We start from the raw sequence: 16,053 nt of genomic DNA, 5'->3' as shown, positions 1-16,053 counted from the left end.
ACCAAAAAATCAATAGGGTTCTTCCTCGCCTCAAGTGCATGCCGCCCGCAAAGCTTGTTAACTGTCGTTTGTGGAGAACTAAAGTTATTGTGAAAATCACATTTCTTCTTTGATTCAAAGTGACCTTGACCTTTTGATCTCGTAATTGATAGAGTTCTTCATCAAACCAACTACAAGTCATGAGCAAAGTTAATTGATTGTAAATGGTGGAAATCTGTTAAAAATCTGAGAAACGAGATTGAAAATTGATTGACGGACAACATCATAACATAAAATGGCGGGCATATATAAATCAATATCAACAGGAAATAACGAATTCACAATATTTCTTGGCAATGAATACAGCAAAGCACAATGAAAATATATTAAATCATTTGCAAATGCGAAGTTAATTTGAACAAATCATTCCTGTTATATGACAAGAAGTAACTTTGAGGTGCGCAATTAAAAATCACTACACGTTTTAATGCACTAAAAATACCTACCTCTCTAATGTGAATCAGGCTTTCACAACCTGAAATACATTGTATAACATCAGGTTATCAAAACTCCGAGAATCATATTTTTATTGAAAGTTTATAGACACAACAAATTAATTCCCAGTGAAGAGAGTTTAAAAAGAAAAAAAAAGAAAAGGATTAAAATAGAGATCATTTTTCCGTGCGGATTTCATTTTGTGTAAATTGAGTGTTTTTGGTTTCTTTTTTAGCAATCGTTCAAACAAAGGTTTTTGCCAACAAAAAAACATCCGAGAAAATTACCAAATTTCTCAAACATAGAAACATAGTATTGATAGCATGAAAATCTAAATAAAATCCATGTACTGAGAGAGAGAGAGAGAGAGAGAGAGATTGGGGGTAGGCTGCATGTCGGAGGCTGTTCTTTTTACTTCGTATTACTTCATCCAAAAAGGGAAGAAAATACCCCATCAACGGCTTTAGGAAATATAAGTAAATTAGAAGAACACTTCAACAAAAATGCATAGTTTCTATGACTGTGGAATTGACCCCAAGATAAAAATAGCGAGTCATCATGTCATATAATAAATGCTGAAAAAAAAAAATGACAAGGGGTTTAGGAAACATAAGCAAATGGAAGATCTATACTCAAATTCAAGTCTTTGAAGGCTGCTACTTTGATTCCAAGTACAAAAAATAAATGAGCATGTAGAATGAATTGTCTCAGCTTCATAATGATGCCAAGTATTATGAGAACCGAACAAGCGGTGTAGAAACATTTGAAATGAAAACATTAAAAACGTGCACCAAACTTTAACAAACTGTTAATTCCTCTGCTACCGTACAAAATCTGATTACCATATCTCACGGATATATATGTCTGACTTTCCATTAATGTGGGCTTTAGCAATCAGAAAATCTAATCAGGCCATCTGAATATTCATGCATATAAAACATTCCTATAAACTTCATTTGCATGTGTCATGAAGATTTTCCACAACTGCATTGAGAAGGCTATCCTCAAAATAGGAAAATGAGCAAAGATAATACAAAATTGTATAATTAGTGATGTTAACGCTGATCTCGTACATAATGGTGATTAAAAAGGGTGAAGAAATCGAGGAAAAATTGAGCAATGATTGTAAGCCGGAAATCAAGTGAGTACTGAAAAATGAAAACAGCTTCTGCTTTCGAACAAGACAGTAAGCTTTTCAAGGCGACATAATTCGCGTCTGAATGAAGAAATAAACAAAAGAAAGAACAATAACCGTAAAAGGTAAACTCACAATCATGCAACTCTTTTCTTTAAAGCATTTTACACTCTGAAGTCACTCATATAAGATGAATCTGAGGTATTTTATACAATAAAGTAACCATAACAACGTTTACTGTATCCATCCACGTACGAAGCCTGATAAAAACATAGAAATCTTTATTTTCGTACGAAAACAGTCATTATTTTGACAACATACACTATGTGAAACATATGTAGGAGCTAAATTTGTAAAACGTCTGTCGTAAATTATTTTACAATTTCGGCACTTTTTTAATGTCTTAGCAATGCAGATGTTAATCGCATTGATACCGTATGTGAAAAGCTCCTGCAAGTCGGCGGCTTTTACCTTCAAAAACATAAAAGGAAGAAATCTTATGGAAAATTGGGAGACAAATTTGCCCTTAAACAATGCGATGCTACTCGTCACGATTCAATGTTTTCACTTCACGACTCAAAAATCTTTATATCTCATATAAAACTAGCACCATTTCTTCCTTTGTAATATCTTAAAAATAGAAGATCGTAAGAGGAGGTGTCTTAGAAAAATTCAAATTATAACACAAGGACACTAACATTAAAGATAAACCCATCTGTGCTTCAAAAGACACGAGCTAATTATGATATATATGTATATCTTGTTTCATTCGTTAATCTCCAATAGCTTTCAAGTCTTAGAGCGGAAGGGAAAGTGTCTTGGAATAATGAGCTGTGACACTGACCATGAATATAGCTCCTCCAATGTGGAATGAAACGCACCATATATTAATGTTTTAAACAAATGGCAAGTTTCATTGCTTACCCTCAAAATAGCTTTCAATTATAAAGTGGAAGGGAAGGTGTGTTGGGAAACTTAATGTACTGAGCCGTGACCTACATCTTGAACAAAGAAAAATAACATTGACACATTCCAGTGATGATGTACAAGTATTAATGTTTAATCTTAATCTCACACGACCTTACAGATATAGACCTGAAGGGAAAACGTAATATGCGGAACAAAACATGAATACTATATCGCCCACTTTTCTTTGAAAAAGTCGTCAGAATATAAAAACCTGTACAAAAAGAAAAAAAATATGACAAACTGCTACAGTGAAAGGAAAATATAATCATGGTCTATGTTTATGCATACAAACATATTCATGTTCCGATGATTGTTATGTATATTTAATTTATATTGCGTGCTTGACCTTTGCCTGTGATTGAGGGCAGTGACCTTCCTGAATGTAGTTTTGGCTGAGGGCTGGGTAAACCCGACTTTTGTCACGTTTTAAAAATATTTTTTTTATTCCGATTTGAGTTCAAGGTCTAACCTTATTTGCTAACGTATAACGTTCTTGAAGTGAACTTGCGATCCACATCCTGGGCATTTTCTTATAAATTAAGTGAAATTTTTATACATAAGATGTGATAAAAAAATTAGTAATTCCTCATTCATGTTCAGTCTGAAGATTCTTATACTGATGTGATCAGATATAGTTTGAGAGAAATCATTCTAATTATCCTTTGGAATTACAAAGTGCTCTGGATTATATCATTGTGATACATCAAGACTATTGGTAAATCAGCTCATTCAATATTGGAATTTAACACTATATACTTTCAGACTTGTGATATAACATTTAAGATTATCTGGATTTAATCCACAATGCTGTAAGTTCCTATAAATTTTCATTTCATAACTTAGACGAAAAACTATTTATTAACTTTACTAATCTTGCTGGTTTTGCTTCTTTCTGTTACTTAGTTTAATATCGTAGAGTCGTAACAACGTTCAGGCCATTACAGATATTTGTTTTTTTCTCTTAAAACCCAATTATAATGTGTTCTTTGTTTTGTTTCGTACGGCGGGTTCTGTCGAAACAGGTTTTGAAAATGTCGCCTTAATTTAATTTTATACATAGAGATATGAATAAAAAACGCAAACAAAATGTTTTCTCCTTAGTACGTCCAATCGACCTCGATTTTAAATTAGCGTGTGCGGCATAATAGTTTACTCCTAAATAAAAGCATATTCAGCAGTTTCGAAATATTAAGACAAGAAATTATGTTCATGTTTGCAATTATAGGCGTTTGTTTACTGAATTGAAAATGACAAACATAGATTACAACATTTGCCGAAAATGGCACGGTGTGACTTTTGTTCAATACTTTGTTGGTGGCGTTAGCAATCGTCAAAATTTTCAAAGCAGCAAGAAAGGTTAAGGCTGTTATGTTGGCGATGATTTGTACCGAAAGACAACATACCTGGAAACTAAAAAGTCTTTAAATAATGTTGTTGTCTGTCGATTTAGGACCAAAACGTAACCAACATTTTGCTTTGGCATGAGCCATAAGAAGCCACGTTCGCGATGGGTCTTACTTGCAAATTGGATGATAAGAATGACGCACTTTTTCAATAGCTCAATTTCAGGCAAGGCGCTAAATTCGAAATTTTTTCTTGCAAAGCCAGTCTCAAATATTGCTCTTTAAAACGTGTATGTGCTTAACGCGTATTTTACAGATCAAGAGGATCACATGCGATTTGAACACCTAGATTTTCCTTCATTTGCCTCCATATGCGTGTTGAAAATATAATAGGAGCAGATACGCAATATCAGATAATTTCACTTTGCATAAATATCAATAATCTCATGCATGAAGAGGTCATGTGACTAAAAACAATGATGCATGGATAGACTTATGTTGGATACCTAGCCCAATGCTTTGACAAAATTCTGAATTTAAGAAAATCCCCAAAAATTAAAATAAAATAATGTGATGTACAGTTTTAAAAAATATTTTTTATTCAGAATGTCGCACTTCTTAAGTTTGCTTGCATATAAACAAATCAATGTATATAACCACTTTAAGCATGGGTAAAGTAAACCCATTATCAGCCAGTCCGATCAAAGTTTCTAATAAATGTAATTGACCAGTAATTATCATGTAACCACGCATCTTCCAGTTGCACAAATTCTTTAATGCATCACTGTACAGTACAATCTTTGATCGTATGAAAAATCAAAGCCTACATCTCCTGCAAAATGTGAATTTTGTTTCTTAGAATGCAGTTTTGAACTCCTCAAAGAGTCTGTGAAATAACGAGAAATATAATATTTTAAACAACTGTAAATGTCACATTTACGTCTACGAAGAAACGCAATACCCTTATATGGTATGAATCAATCAAAGACTGATTTCACCATTATCCAAACTGTACGCGTCATTCCAAGTGCTAATTTTCCAACAGTGTCTAGTTCATGTTTAACAGCTAAATAAGGTCAAGATGATTTATTCCATTGTTCCTCCTTGAAACATTTAGCTTATTTCATTATTATCTGCACATTTTTCTTCCACTTTTCTTGCAGTCATTGTGTCTAGATGTCAATGTCTGTGATTCAAACTGTACATATTCATCAGATAAATTCCTTTTAAACTTGGTTTTCAAGTTATGCACTAGTGAGCTCTGATATCGCATCAGCAGTATTTCTCTTTGCTGAATTCATGCAGAGGGTTAAATTTGTGTAGAATAATTGAATTATAAAGGTGTATAATCAGTTATAAACTCAAAATCAATTCTATAATAGTAAATTTGGAACCTCTCTCGTGCCATATTATTAAGGATGCTTCTTTCTCTACCTGGCATTCTGACAGGATTTTATTTGCATAAAAATGACTATTTTCTCCATTTTGTTGAGTTTATATCAATTCTGCCCAAAGTCCTACTGGACTGGCATCTGCAGTAATTCCAATTTTTTTCCGAATAAACTAGTGCAACATTTCTTCACTGGCCAGTGTTTACTTAAAAAAGTTGAAATTAGTCTTTTATTCTGGTCCACATAAAAATGATTTGTTCCGATTTGTAAGTCTGCGTATAGGCTCTGACAATGTTGCTAAATCCGAATAAACAATTTCTTCAAATTACATAACCTCAGAAAATGTATTGTTCTTCCCAGTATTCTAGCTTCTTGAACATCTGGCGTAACACATCTTGGCGAGAAAGCACAGATCATGAATTTTTGTTTTGACACGTTCAGCATACATATATCCTTGTTCATATTAGACCTCTTGTAACTCCACCTGCGTCTGAGTAATGAGCATTCTCTTTTCTATCATTCTTTCATCTGTATGATTTACTATTGGTTCATGTTGTCTTACGCTTTTGAAAATGTTAAGTTTTCTCAGTTTTGTGACACTTTTTGTTCATTTTTTTGTCTCTACCAAAAACTTCCAATCTGACCATACTGATAACGTTTGATTTTAGGTTGTTGAGTTGCCTCCCTTTGTGTTTTCAAACGGCAGCGATAATTTGCATCCGAGTTTGAAATGCATGAGTATTTAACTCGATACCCGGCTTGTTCACCACATTTATCTCAATAATCACAATAAACTGATTTCTGTATTAGTCTCGTGACACGTCGAGCCGCCACTTACTTTTTCCTTTGGGTCATTTGTTTTAATTATGTCTTTCAAAAACGGAACATTTACTTTAGGTTTAAAAATAATCGGATAAACAGTCATAAACATTATCCCACTGATCACTATTACCTTGTTCTGGTGGCATGAAAAATATATCTTGGATGTCTACTTCCAGTTAGCGAGGAAAAAGTGCCATTATTTTTTTCTTCTTTCTGTTATTTCTTTATTGTCTGGGTGCGCTTCAAAAGAAGAAAGCCACATCTCCCTTTGCAACCCAGTGTTTGGCAGTCCTTGCAATCAACTCAAGAAACACTCCTCAGCTCGTGCAATTTTACTATTTCTGCAATTTCTCCTTCTTTTCTTGTGTACTCGTCTACAGTGTAGTAGAGATTAAACCAAAACATTTTTTTTTACGGATTTAGCCACGTAACAACCAACGTAACTATTTGCTGAAAACCGCTTCAGGTTCGCTGCTCGTGAGACTGTAGAGATTGATACGCATATGGGACGTTATTCTACTTGCATGACCTTATTACAACGTATTTGTAGAGTTATGTCTCTTTGATTATGAATTGTGCAATACACTACACGAGTTGCAGTTACTTCCTAGATCAGTGATGTTCGTGGGTATACTTTTTTCTTAGTCCCAGCCTAAAATATTAGAAGTCCAAAAGTGTTCATTTGTAGTTGTCATTTTAAATTTCTTTTGTGCGAACTTGTTAGTACACTTTCTGTTGTTGGTATGATAGCCAGGGAATGCAGTAAAGAAGTTAGGTCGAGATCTCAGAGGATTATACAAGTAGTCAAATATTTTCCGTTTTGATTGGGCAGTGTTGGGAGAAAAGCAAAGATTTAGACAAGTCCAGAAATGAAATCTTCGGCTGGTCATGTGTGTGTGTGTGTGTGTGTGTGTGTGTGTGTGTGTGAGAGAGAGAGAGAGAGAGAGAGAGAGAGAGAGAGAGAGGAGAGTACCTAGCTAATTAACAAAGAACAATGTGCTGTACGAAACACTGAGTCCTTATTTAGAATTCTAAATCATCTAATCCTTCATACCACATTTACTTAACAAGTATATGTTGCACTTCGTTAATTGGCATGCATATACACAAATCATTGTATATAAATTTCAATATGAGTAACACAAAACACTAACGTCTAGTCGGATCAAAGTTTCTGATAGATGTAATTGACTAGTAATTATCATGTAGCTATTCTCTTCCAGTAGCATAAAATATTTAATACACTTCTGGTACAGTATAGTTTTTATATAATAACAGGTTCTCACTTCTTATCTCTGAAAACTGTGCTGATAGCGTTGTTAAGCATCTTGCATCTTCTTTTCTCCAACGACCGACAGCCATTGTAAAAGTGAAAGATGGAATGGGTGATCCTAATGCAACGACCGACAGCCATTGCAAAAGTGAAAGATGGAATGGGTGATCCTAAAGCAACGACCGACAGCCCTTGCAAAAGGGAAAGATGGAATCGGTGGTCCTAAACAACGGTCAACAGCCCTTGTAAAAGGGAATGATGGATTCAGTGATCCTAAAGCAACGACATACAGACCTTGTAAAAGTGAAAGCTCGAATCGGTGGTCCTAAAGAAATAAACGACAGCCATTGCAAAAGGGAAAGGTGGGAAAAGGTGATACTAAAACAATGATCGACAGCCCTTACAAAAGGAAAAGATGTAATGGGTATGTTACGAGTCTATGCTCTTAAAATAAGTAACAGAAAAGAGTGAAGACAACAAGCTTGTAAAATTTAGATAATAATTTATTTCCCTAGAATACAAAGTGAAAAACGAGAAAAAAGAACTTACGGTATAGCGAATTAAATCCAAACAGTAATCCAAGAAATAAAACACAAGTCCTATCAATGATAAATTCTAAGTGAATCTCAGTTCAATTCCCGATGAAATTCATGATGGAAGGCGATGACGTCTGTAATAACCTACAAAGTGCAGATGTGTCAACAGTCTCTTGTTGAATCACAGAAATATTATTCCAGGTTTGAATTCAGTAAAATTCCAATGAATGTCTTTGTCCAAGAATTGTCAGAGCACTTTTGTATTTCCAGGGAAAACAATCACTTGAGTTTAGTAATTTGAAGAAAAAAATTCAGCCCTAACTAGTCAAAACTTAACGTGTCAAGTGTTTTAAACACAGCTGATAATACTTTATCAAAACATCAGTTACACGACTAACTAATACGCAAAACAGATTCCCGGATGAGGGTCAAACGTTAATTCTTCTGGAAAAAATATAAGTTTGTTACCAATCGGCACATGATAAATATCACGTAGTCCAGGTATGAATCTTGACTCAACTTAATATTTCTTACTCTGAGAAAGATATAAAAAAATGTTTACCAAAACTGTCACTGATTTTGGAACAAGGTCAACAACTAGATACAATGTCTCATTACCCATAACATATAACGAAAATTTAAAAAAAAAAATAAAAAAATAATAAAAACTAACAAACAAATTAAATTACGTTAAATATTCATAACAGGTGATCCTAAATACATTTTTAATAGTGTTAAACAGGATAGACATGGATCAGCCGACACAGAAATCACAAAATAACTTTTTAAAATAAGTCATATCCTTTAGTTCTGAGGATATGTTCTTGCCTTGATGTTGGTAAGAGAAAATCTTGAAGTTAAAACCTGCACCATCTTTAGAAACTGCATTCGATATTTTTAAGGCCTTAAGACTTTGCAAAACGTTCCTTTTGAGTCATTATCGATTTTCAGCCAATTAAAGAATTTAAAACTTTATGCTTTGAAATGCCCATTTTAGAAAAAAATGTTGACTTGGGGAGAATTCTTCGTACTGCTGATTCAAATGAAATCACACAAACTATGCTGAGCTAAGGCTGTGGAAACTGATTGATGGAACAATATGTTCACAATATGTACTCACTCTCAAGATTGACACTTTCTACTCAAATGTGAAGGTTAAGACAGGATTAAAGCAGTTCATTGTTTAAACTGTGCACATTTAAGAAACTCATTATAATCAAGAATATGAGACAGCGTCGGCAGCTGCGCTCAAGTAACAATGTTGCATACTACTTTTATGGTATATGTACGATACTGATAGAGGACTGCTGCGCAATTGTGTAATCGTGTCAGAGCTCCTCCACCCCCCAAAGTCAGATAGCCGACAACTTGGGCTCCTTTCGTATTTTAAGACTGTTCCCGGTCGAGTTTGTCCAAAAAGAACGTGTTATTTAATTTGCTTGAAAGAAACATGGAGCCCACTGAAGAATTACTTCATTTTGATTTAGAAGTTCATATTTCTTTTTAATGACTACTCCAGAAGTCTGTGATAAACTAACAATTCTATAAGATGACCCGCCGATTATTCTAAAGTTAAATGTTTATTTTATATCGGTTTGTCCCCTACCCCCTTTTCTGTTGTGATTTTCTTCACAAATCAAACAGAATTTTGAGTCCAAAAGTGTTGAAATAGTATTTTTCACTGGGGTGCAGCTTTTCTTTATGATCGGAAACTACTTGTGTTGATTTCCGTTGCCATGTTTCCATATAGTCCGTCCCTAAGCCTAAAATTGTATTTCGAAACAAACATGCACTCCTCTCTTCAGGAATTACACCACGTGGATGTTTTGCTTAACCATTTGGAAGGTTTGAAGTGATCCTTTCCTTGGAGAGATATATTTTGTCCTTTGCATGTGTGCAACGTGCTGCATTTGTCCTTTGAATATATACATGTTAGGGCCGGCTTTTCATAAGATTTAATCTTTTATATGTTGTTTATTTTATAAATATATTGTAAAAATGAAAAATATATGTACGTTAAAAGTTTACTACGATGGAATATTTATTTTTGTCTAACAAGCGCTAGCTAGGGAAATAAAGACACGGGATCCAGGCACACGCTCGCTGAAGAGACTAAAAAAACTTATGTAGCCATTTTGGTTATTGCTATATTGTTTGTATCTCAGTGAGCGCCAGCCAATACAAAAATGGATCATGGCGAAACAAACATTGCATAACAAAACATACACATCTGTGAACATATTACAGTACGAGTATTACGGGTGGCTTAAGAAAATTATTTGCTGTATTGTGCGGAAAGAAGAAAATAAGTATCTTCTTGTACTTAATGTTTGTATGAATTGTGTGTTTTACGTATATTTGTTAGTATTTGTATATGTCTCCCCCCCCCCATGTATAGTTGCGCTGTTTTAGAATGTTTCATTATGTCCTTGTTTTCTGAACCTCTTCAGCAAGCTTGTCTGCATCACGTAGCCCAATAATAGCTTAGCCTCCTATCGTCCTCACCTCTCATATAAGCTTGTCTGCCTCGCGTAACCCATTAATAGCTTAGCCTCATATCGTCCTCACACCTCATACAAACCTGTTTGCATCGCGTAGCCCATTAATAGCTTAGCCTCTTATCGTCCTCACCCGTCATACAAGCCTGTCTGCATCGCGTAGCCCATTAATAGCTTAGTTTTTTTTTATCGTCCTCAACCCTCATACAAGCCTGTTTGCATCGCGTAGCCCATTGATAGCTTAGCCTCTTATCGTCCTCACCCCTCATACAAGCCTGTTTGCATCGCAAAGAGCCTTAATAGATTAGCCTCTCATCGTCCACGCTTCTTGCTTAAGAATAATCCCCTTATGCTTTTGTCTTTTTACAACAATATAAACATGGGTGGGGTGGAATTTTGTCAGCATGTGAGCAGCACCGTGCACACTATTCCCTTGATGGGAATAGTATACCCTACCCCTCCCCAATTTTAGGACAGCATAGTCATAACTTTAAAGTTGCAGCATATGTATAGATAAATAACTTAGCATTTGTATTATCTATCAAATCAAAAATCTATATGTGCTGGCTATACCTACTACCCTTGGAAAATAAAAGATCATCTTAATCAATCCCTGACAAACGCGATCCCTTGCTGGATCCATGGCATACCATATATGGTATGTGAATATATATATCAGCAACCAACGTGTGTTTGACATGCCTAAATACGGTATCAACGGTCGTGGCAGAAACTAAAAATGGAACATAGAGGCAACATCATACAAATGTCGTGTGGCCGTCGGTGAATTAATCGTCTAATTGCAAAACCAGAGTTGTACACAGCATAGCTTCCAATTACAATACGATTTGTAAAAATCTCTTCTGTAACACGATCATCATTATCAATATCTGTCATTCGTATTTATTATTTGACGGTTGGAACCTATTTGCTATTTGCGCCAGTATCCGTGTACCAAAACATTTCTTGCTGAACTGCCGCCGTGATCGTTGCTCATTGGAATTAAATTCATGATTGTGCTGGCCTTCAGGATGAAAGTATAGCCTATGCAGCACAGTATATGCATGACATTAGTGAACATGTGCTAAAATAGCGGAATTCATAGCGGAATTCAACGTTGCTAACACTCCACTCGAAAAGGCGGATTTGAAACTAAATGAGAGTGGAAAAGAAAAATAAATAAAATGCGAGCTCTATTTAATACAATGGAATGCCATTATCTGATATGGAAATTTTGTTTTGCAATCCAGGAGAAGAACTGTCTTAAACTTGGTGCCAGTTATAAGAATAGACTCAAGGCAACTGACTTCGTTCTGTTAGTTGATTAAGTCTTCTGATGAGAAGTTGGGGATGATCTAAATTCCTGGAAATTCGTTCCATTACTGTTGATGTAAATTTTGATGCTACCATATCAAGACATGAAAAAGGATATCTTCGCAGCAATAAAAGCTAAAACATTAAACCCTCTAAAAGAAAGAAAAATATTATTGTACATGTTTCTTTCGTTTTTAATATGGCTTAAAATGCATATATATCTTGTCGAACCTTGACTAGAGATTCAAATTTTGGGACAAATGAAAATGTAGGTGGGGGAAGGGCATTTTCTGAAACTACTTGTCCTGGACAAGTGATTGAAACAAAAGTGATAAGCCCTCAATACAAACGCATGTTAATTAGGGTATCTAATAAGACCCCAACAGCATCTCATAGTACCTCAGCAGCGTGATGCCTGATTGCATGGCAGGTCAGGAGCTTATCCAGGAGCATTGGAAGTCATATGCCTTATTATAGATCACACACAAGATTTACCACTATCTGTGTTGTAATTGCCATCGTAATTGGTATCACTATTGAATTCTTTTGCTGTCTATTTGGTTGAGCAAGTTGCAAATTTGACTTTGTTTTAATATATCCCAGTGAGTTTTATTTCTATATAAAAATTAAACATGTTGGGAAAGACCTAAGGGAATTAACTGAGTGCTATTAATCAAGCAATTCAGTTCAATTATTGGTATGTACTCCTGATTATGTAGGAGATGATTACTTGCATTTATCTTTTGAGTATCCAAGGTAGTCGTGAATTAGTTTTCTTTCCATTGTATTTTTTAAAAACAATTCATATTCGAAAGTTATATTACATGATATGTAAAATGAGTTAAAAAAACAAAATAATTTAATTTGTGAACTAGAAATATTGATTGAAACTGTTAGCAAAACCATGCTCTTATTTCTAAACAGATTGTCGCCGGGGGATGGGGTGGGGCTTACACTCACTGTAGGACAGGGTTCTTTGAAGAATGTCGGAGGGGGGTAAGTCTGAACTTTAGTTAACGTGCAGCTTGGGCACATATGAAAAGAATTTGAAAAATAGGGCATATCCTGGGGAAAAAAAGGTATGTCACAGGAAGAAACAGCGCGTCCTTTGTGAATTTCAAGACCACTGGCCCAAAAAAATCGGCCAATATTTATTTAAAACGACGGCCGATGTTAGGTCTCAATCTCCGTTTTCTGATTCAATCTCCCTGCTTGGGTTTTGAAAGTTGACAGGTCTGAAATATTGTTGTTCGAAAGACAACCGTGTCAAGGATTTGAGAGGAAAAAGTCGTGGTTTTTTTAAAAATTATTTTTTGATTTGTTTTGCGATAACACTCTAATTTTCATCATTCGTTGGAATATAGTGCTTTAACATTCATTAAAAGGATATAACTGCTGTGCAGAATTAACTCGGTTTATTCAAAGACTACTGGATTATTTGGAATTTACTGAATTCATTTAAAGACATTTGGGGAACATAACGGTAATTTTTTCTGTTGATACATCAGTACAATTTTGGCATTATTAGGAATTTCTATGGAACGTATTCGGATTACTTAAAACAATTGGCATTGATATGACTTTTAGGAAATAGGAATTTATTTATCATAATGTAAGTCATTTATAATTCTTTCACTTTTGTATTGTAGGGAAATTAATTATTTTCATTTATACAAAACGCCTTTGTTTTGCTATTTCTTTTTAAATAGTTTAAGACCCTAGAGTCGTAACATAGGATCGATGGCAGTAGTAAAATATGAATGAGCAACACTAACATATTTTATACCGGTCTGGATTCATGTTTGGTCACACTCCTTCAGAATATCACGACCAGTCGTAAGTGAAATGACAACGTGCGCGTTGATACAAATATCTCAGAACATATGCTTAAAATCTGTATCATTACTACAGTCACTACAAGTAGATGATGTTCGACTGTCCAGTACAACATCAGGTTCATCGGTTGTATTGTCTGATGAACTTGCACTAAATCCAAAGCTGTTAATTTTGTTAACTTACTCTTAGGAGGAGATGATGAACACTCAATGTCTAACTTACGTTTACCCATGATAATGTTGCACTGTTGAGAGTAAATAGTTCTGACTGAGGCTGAATATTTTCATCTCCTTTGCATTAATAATAATAATAATAATAATAATAATAATAATGATAATAATAATGATGATGATAAACTATCTTTAACAAGGATAACACATTTGGTCATGGCTGACCATCTGCCATGTGGTCCTCAGCTTTTGTAATCGGCTATGTTAAAAAAAAAATAATATTTAAAAAATAAGAAAGAAAAAATACACAAAATAAAAATAGAAGACCATGCACATAACCAGGTATCGACGCACACTCATTCGTACATATTTAACATGAATGACTATGTATGACTATACTCGGAAACATACAAATATGAACAATATTCAATACACAGGTACATACATTTCAGCTTAAGTCTTACTTACTATATATGTATATATCAAATAAGATCCGGATATATCAATTATGGATATGATTATAAAGTTTTCTATTCAGAGCTTTTGATGTCATTCCAGCTGGTCTAGAAATAATTTCTTTAATGGCATTTATATAGAACAATCGGCGCTTCAAAGGTAATCAGGCTTTTGTTAAGTCTCAGCAAAACTATTTATTCTGTTATATTTAAAAAAAAAATGGATTAGCCGCCGTTTGGTCGATCGTATCCTGTAAGCTCCTTTTTTGTTTTCTTTATAGGTGGGCACCTTTCCTTCCTCTATTTTTTTCAGTGATCTTTGCCAAGAATCGCCTATGTCCTGTGTTTGCTATATGTGTATTTGCTATAGTGTTTATTTGTTATAGATTTTGTTGTAAGGACAACATTTGTGTCAAATTTCACCCAGGTTGTGCAAATGTATATATTAGTTTTAAATGAAAGAAAAACAGTTTTATGATCTGGTTGCGAACAAGTTTTGTTCTTCTCTTTTCCCTTTAGAATTCTTCCTTTTTGATTTATTTTATGAGAAATGTTTGCTACTCCAAAAATAAATGAAATTCCTACTGTTTTATGTGTGCAATATATGAGACGTTTCTCATATATCCGCGGAGTTTTTCAGGGGTAATCGGTAAATCAGGCTGTCTTATTTAAGGAGTTGCACTACCTTTTACTTCGTCTTTCGTCATGCTTCTCGTTGTGTGTGGACGCCTTGAGCGTTATGTACAAACATCTCTACTAACATGGCCTGATAATTTAAATGTGGAATTTCATGGTTTGCCTGGAGCGACTCACCGTATTTTGCGGGATAGTTTTCGCTGGAAGGGTGTTCCTGATGCCTTCTTCTTTCGAATAGGGGAGAATGACCTCAGTACGCACTCTACCAACGATGTTGTTTCATCCATGCGCAGTAATTGTGACCGTCCGCTCCAATTAGGCGTGCTTTCGTGCTGGAAAATTCTCTAAGTCTTTGTATTGGGTTGCGTCCCATCCCCTCCTACAGTGTAGATACTCTGTACCTGAATCTCACAAGTTCTCTTCACATGGGTAGTGGGGGTGTATCTCCTACAGGCTGTTCCCCACTCATAGCGCTCTGATCAACATTTCTGGGGGTGGGGTTCTACTTTTTTGTTTTGTGTCTCTGCCTTCTTGCTGTATATCTACCGCTTCGGGTTCATCGTCCCCTTCTGCGTTTTCATTCAGATAGGTATTTCCTCGTTTTGCTACATAGGTAGCACAGGGGCTCGTATTGTTACTTAACATTTAATTGTAAGTCATACAATAAATGCTTGATACATTGTGCAACTTCTATGTTACTCGCACATTCAGGAATCCCCATATTGCGGCAACGCGTTGTTGCCTCGCTTGTTATTTAAGCTTTTGTTCTATTTTTCTGACTATTTCTAGATACGTGTCCGACAATACGTTTTGCTTCCATCTCCCTTGCTACACATGTGCTCGACGCGAGCTTGATGTTAAGAAAAAAAAAATCATATAAAGGAAAAAATCATACAGAGTGACAAAATACCTTAGATTACCCCGATGACCCGTTCTGACATAGGACCCTCTCTATCATAATATATAAGAGAGAAGGTACGGAACTTCCAAATACTTCGCTAAACTTCCGTGCTCATGTGAAAACAGGTGACAAGATCGATATGGACAATGTTTTCAACTCCATGGTGCATCCCTTCTTGAATTACAGAACAGCGGTAGAGGCAAAAGTAAGTTTTTTACTTACCATTAACTCGATTCAACTTTAGGAATCCTGTTCCATGCAAGAATTATACGTTGTCTTCTTCACGGCACAACACATCGT

The sequence above is a fragment of the Sinohyriopsis cumingii genome, chromosome 1, assembly GCF_028554795.1.
Source record: "Sinohyriopsis cumingii isolate HCF-2022 chromosome 1, ASM2855479v2, whole genome shotgun sequence".
Taxonomy (NCBI): domain Eukaryota; kingdom Metazoa; phylum Mollusca; class Bivalvia; order Unionida; family Unionidae; genus Sinohyriopsis; species Sinohyriopsis cumingii.
The sequence above is the reverse complement of the archived record's forward strand: the minus strand, read 5'-3'. Positions refer to the sequence as shown.